The sequence below is a fragment of the Microcaecilia unicolor genome, chromosome 2, assembly GCF_901765095.1.
Source record: "Microcaecilia unicolor chromosome 2, aMicUni1.1, whole genome shotgun sequence".
NCBI lineage: Eukaryota > Metazoa > Chordata > Amphibia > Gymnophiona > Siphonopidae > Microcaecilia > Microcaecilia unicolor.
The window spans coordinates 65939558-65945557 of record NC_044032.1 but is presented as its reverse complement, the minus strand read 5'-3'; positions in this window follow the sequence as shown (position 1 = coordinate 65945557).

Sequence of the window (6000 nt, the reverse complement as noted above, 5' to 3'; positions counted from 1 at the left end):
GATCTTACAGACCTATATCAGTAATAAATGTGGATTTGAAGATTTTAGCAAAGGTTCTCTCTGAGCGTCTGGCCCCTTTAATACCAGGTTTGGTGGGAGAGGGCCAGGTAGGGTTTGTGCAAGGTAGACACCCATGCCATAATGTTAGGAAAGCATGTTTAGCTATTGCGCAGAGCCTTACCATGAACGAGCCGTTGTTGCTGGTCAGCCTAGACGCGGAAAAGGCTTTTGATAAGGTGCGCTGGGATTACCTCTTTACCGTTCTCCAACACATTGGTCTACGCAGGTGGGTACTTAATGCTATAGCAACGTTATACGCTAATCCAAGAGCCTCCTTGTTGGTTAATGGTATTCGATCTGACTCCTTTCCCATATCATGTGGCACCAGGCAGGGTTGCCCGCTTTCTCCAATCTTATTTTTGTTATACCTCGAACCCCTGTTGCGCACCATTCAAAGAGATCCAGATATTACAGGGATCAATTTACATACACAGGAACTCAAAACATTAGCCTTTGCAGATGATATACTGGTAACATTGAAAGGCCCCAATCCTCCCTACCCCACTTGTTTGGTGCTCTTGAAGAGTTTGGCTGCTACTTGGGTCTGTCTTTGAATAGGGGCAAATCTGTGGCATTACCAGTTCAGACCCGGATCCGTAGGGCCTGGGAGGGCACCTTTCCGCTGTCCTGGGCAGAGGGCAAATTGAAGTATCTTGGAATATGGCTAACTGCCGACTTGAAATCTTTATATGACCTAAACATAGAACCTCTTAAACTGAAAACTAGACAGACACTGCAGACATGGACATCCCTGCCCCTCTCCCTGTGGGGGCGGATAGCCCTTTATAACATGATTCTAATCCCAAAATGGGTTTATGTGCTGCAGGTGTTGCCCCTGTTCCTTAAGCATAAAGACCACTTGATGTTGACAAGGGTGGTTACGAAATATCTTTGGAACGGGAAAAAACCAAGATTGCCAGTATCTAAATTATACCTCCCCAGAGTTAAAGGGGGGTTGGGACTTCTAAATCTCAAATTCCTGTCTGTGGCCAGTAATATGCGACACCTCTCAGATTGGTTCCGTAACACGAGTTATTTCTCATGCACGACAATGGAAACCAAAGTGTTTTCCCCCCGTCATTTCAGTTCATGGCTGCATGCTAAGCCAGGGGCAGTAAACACGCCTCAGTACTTCTCATCAGTGGTGTCCCCTTTAAGACAGACTTGGCGTTGGCTAGGCCGTAAATACGGCTACCCTACGACTTCTACTCTGTTGCTGCCCATACGAGGCAATGACCACTTTTCCCCGGGGAACACAGCCCGTCTCTTTTCAGATTGGGAAACACATGGAATAAGATACATTCACCAGTTATACTCAGAAGAGGGCACTTTAAAAACTATGGAGGATCTGGATAGAGAATTTGGTACAATTAGAAGAGATTTCTTTGCCTCCTTTCAATTACGACATTATTTGCGATCCCTTCCACCCGAACACCTAAGTTCACAGATATGGGATAGACTGCTGTCTCTTTTAGCTTTGGATGCTCAGGGGGCCGTCCCCTTAAAATACTATCATTCAGAAATCCGGGAACAACTGGGTGAGAATGATTATGAGCATTTGGCTTTACAATGGAATAAAGACCTACCAGTGAATATTCAGTCTGAGTACTTGAAGGCATGCTTTCTGGACATTCCCAGAATCTCGGAGAGTGTGGCGCTGCAAGAAATGGCGTATAAATTCCTGGCTAGAATGTTTTTTTCCCCAAATAGAGCATGGAGAGCTCATATGGGACAGGAAGACAGATGTCTGAAGTGTGGTCGGTCTCCAGCAGGCCTTGGTCACATGTTTTGGACCTGCCCCAGAATAACCCGTTTTTGGGCACAGGTGTGTAATCATGTGTCAGAGTTGTGGAAGCTCAATTGGTGACAGAAACCACACCTATTATTCCATAAATTTCACTTGACCCAAAAACCGCCTAAAGGGCTGCGTCCGTTTCTTAAAAGAACGGTACAATTGGGTAAGAAGGTCATCTTAAATTTATGGATCTCACCAGACTCTCCAACTTTGTCCCACTGGCGAGCGAGAATGATCTTTCTATGTTCTTTGGAACGTAGAGCAGTGGGTGACCTGGCCTCACCCAGAGGGGAGCTATATTGCCTGACATGGGCCCCTTTTTGGGACTCATTAACGGAGGTGGCTAGAAGTAGAATTTTGAATTCTTAAGGTTTGGGCCGACGAGTTTGCCCCGGTGCGGTGGCAGGGAAGGGGAGGTGACATGGTGTTGTGATAAGATGGAGGAGATAACGTATAAGAAAGTGATGGCGATTACCTTTGCCTCTTCAGGACCTTCGTAACTACGAGTTACACTCCGGGGTACCACCCTGGATGAACAGTTACATCAGCTGGATCTAAAGCACATTCATACTTTGTAACTTAGATATGACCTTAGTGTTGTGTAACCCCTTGAGGGACTGATCGGTAACTAACTGACTCCATATCCACAAGTGAACTTTGGGGATGGGGAGGGGGGGATTATAGGGGGGGAAGGGGGGGAAAAAATAAGAAAAACTGTCTAGACTACTAGAGGCTACCGGTTGTCTGTTACATGGTCATTGTTATTATGTTGTATTTTCTGGTATAGCACGGTATATTGTATTATTATTTCTTTAATAAACAGATTTAAACATAAAAATTGTTTGTCAATTGTGGCTTTACCTGTGCCCATACAATTTCCATACAGTCATGCAAACAACAGTATTAACATGATTAGAGTATTGCAGTGCTATTGATGTGGATATGCTAGTCCATTCCAAATGGAAGGCCAAGGCGCGCTCACATGAAGTTTAGGAAAATGTTGGAAGGGCAATTGCTTGGTTTAAGAGAGAATGCCAATAGAATGAACTTCAAATGGGGGTGCAGAACCACTCTATTTTAAATACTTAAGGGCTCTTTTACTAGAGCTTATCGTGTGCTAATGGTAAGAAGCCTATTTTATACATGTGGATTTCTTAGCATTTACCACGTGCGAACCTTGGTAAAATGGCCCCTTAGTTTTAAGATGGATCAGCTATTAGAGCCTGGAGCTCACTAACTGTGCACTGAAGTGTGAAAAATAAAACCTAGGTCAAGTACTTCAAGTGGCAGGTATCTAGTGGCTAAGGAACTTCCATCAGCTGTGTAAGAACACCCAAACCACTAGGAGTGGCCTAGTGGTTAGGGTGGTGGATTTTGGTCCTGAGGAACTGAGTTCAATTCCAACTTCAGGCACAGGCAGCTCCTTGTGACTCTGGGCAAGTCACTTAACCCTCCATTGCCCCATGTAAGCCGCATTGAGCCTGCCATGAGTGGGAAAGCGCGGGGTACAAATGTAACAACAAAAAAATTCAGATCCCATAACATTTCAAAAAGCTTAATGGAGGTTTCATGAGCATCAAGCCCTGCCTAAAGCAAACTAAAGGCTGTTCAGAGATGGTTTTTTATCTTCCACCCAATGATAAGCTCTAATTGCATTAAAGTTCCCCCCCCCCCCCCCCCCCCCCCCCCCCCCACCACCAGAGTTAGTCGAAACCTGCCTCTGATAGATGTAAAAGGTATTCAAGTAGTTTTTGTGTAGGGAAGGAAAAGATATCTGTGACTTTTCTTTCACCCCAGATGGAAAACCTCTTCTATTTAAAACCATGTGCTTCTTGTTGGAATCTTCTGGCATCTAGCAAGACCTGTCAGACACTTTTGGGTAATTCAGGAAAAACAATGTAAACCCTCAACATCCAACTTGTAAGGGTTAGGGCCTCTATGCTGGGATGTAACTGTGTGATCTGCTCTGTATGTGCGTACACTATCAGGTGATCACTCAGATAGTAATTACACTGGACTTGTATAGCAAAAGGTACGACTGCACCTAAATTGGCCCTTACAGTCCTAGCTATGCTGTGCCCAATGAAGGAATAATACCAGTGTGGAAATACATTATATATATAATATGTGTGTGTAAGCAAATATGGCAAGGAAGATACAAAAAAATATACTGAGCACAAAATAGTAAGGATTACACAAAATAAATATCTGGAAATGTATATATGATTCTCCGAGGACAAGCAGGCTGCTTGTTCTCACGACTGGGTTGACGTCCGCGGCAGCCCCCACCAACCGGAAGAAGCTTCGCGGGACGGTCGGCACGCAGGCCACGCCCACCGCGCATGCGCGGCCGCCTTCCCGCCCGTGCGCGACCGCTCCCGCCAGTTCCTTTTTTTCCGCGCCTGGAGAGAGTCGTGCTTTGCCGCTCTCTCTACTTCAGCCGCCGGATTCTTGCGATCGCGTATACGCGGATCGCGCTTCGTTAATTTAATTTAATTTCCTTTTATTATTGTTTCTTTTACAAAAAAAAAGACTGCGCGTGTGGAGCACGCGCTCCCCTTTTCCCTCGCTTCCAGCGGGGACGCCTCGTTGCGGCCTAGTGGCCGCTCGGTCGGCTAGTTTTTTCGTGGTGTGATTTTAGCCACCATTGCCGACTTTGACTTCGCCGACGCGATTTTTCCGTCGATGTCCTCGAAGGTCCCGAGTGGATTTAAAAAGTGTGGTCGCTGCGGCCGGCCGATCTCGCAGACCGACACCCACGCTTGGTGCCTCCAGTGCCTCGGGCCGGAGCACAATCTCAAGTCGTGCGCGCTGTGTCTCGGTCTCCGGAAACGGACTCAGGTTGCGAGGCAAGTTCTGCGGGACCGTCTTTTTGGAACTTGCGCCGGCCCCTCGACGTCGACCTCGACGGCATCGGTATCGAAGGCCGGATCTTCGGTACCGGTATCGATGCCCGAGACATCGGCACCGATGGCAGCGACCCCAGGAGAACAGGTCCCGTCGGCCCGCCGGTCCGCCGGTGAGAGTGGGGTTGAGAGGCCGCGTGGGCTGTCGGCCCCGGTCACTCCCTCAGCTCGTGAGCCACGGGACCGAACCCTGTCGGACCCGGTACCTCGAGACCGAGGGGGATCGACCTCCTCCTCCTCCATGCCCTCCGGCGCCGGTGACGTGCACCGGAAAAAAGACAAGAAGCGCCGTCACCGGGAGCCCTCGGTGCACCCTGAAGGGGAGTCGACGCCGAAGCGTCATCGCAGAGAGGAGAGATCTCCGTCGGTGGTGGAGGTACCGACGCGTCGGGGTTCCGGCACCTCGGTGCCGTCTCCTGGCCCCCAGCAGCTTCTGGCACCGACACCCTTACCGGCCCCACCGCCTTTCCCGGCAGCGGGCCTGGACGAGTGCCTCAGAGCCATCCTTCCGGGGATCCTGGAAGGGCTGATGCGCCAGGCTGTGCCGGCGTCGGGGGTGCTTGCGCCCCCGGCGCCGATGACTGTGGCGCCGGCGAGCTCTAGCCCGGCGCCGGGGCTGTCGACACCGCCGCCGCTTGCGGTGCCGGTCTCGACCGCCACGCAGGTGGAGTCCCCGTCGACGTCGATGAAGGGAGCTCCGTCCCCGCCGGCGCGGGAGTCCACCGCTCGACGACACCGAGGCCTCGGTGCCTCGACGTCGAGCCGGGCCCGGTACCGGACTCAGCTACATGAGCTAATGTCCGATACCGAGGATGAGGACTCGTGGGGGGAAGAGGAAGACCCGAGATATTTCTCCTCAGAGGAGTCTACGGGCCTTCCCTCGGACCCCACGCCGTCACCGGAGAGGAAGCTCTCACCTCCTGAGAGTCTCTCCTTTGCCTCCTTTGTGCGGGATATGTCTATAAGCATTCCCTTTCCCGTGGTCTCTGTGGAAGAGCCGAGGGCCGAGATGCTCGAGGTCCTCGACTATCCATCACCACCTAGAGAGTCCTCCACGGTACCGCTGCACAATGTCCTGAAGGAGACGCTGCTTCGGAACTGGGTGCGACCACTAACTAACCCCACCATTCCCAAGAAAGCAGAGTCCCAGTACAGGATCCACTCTGACCCAGAGCTCATGCGGCCCCAGTTGCCCCATGACTCAGCGGTCGTGGATTCTGCTCTCAAGAGGGCACGGAG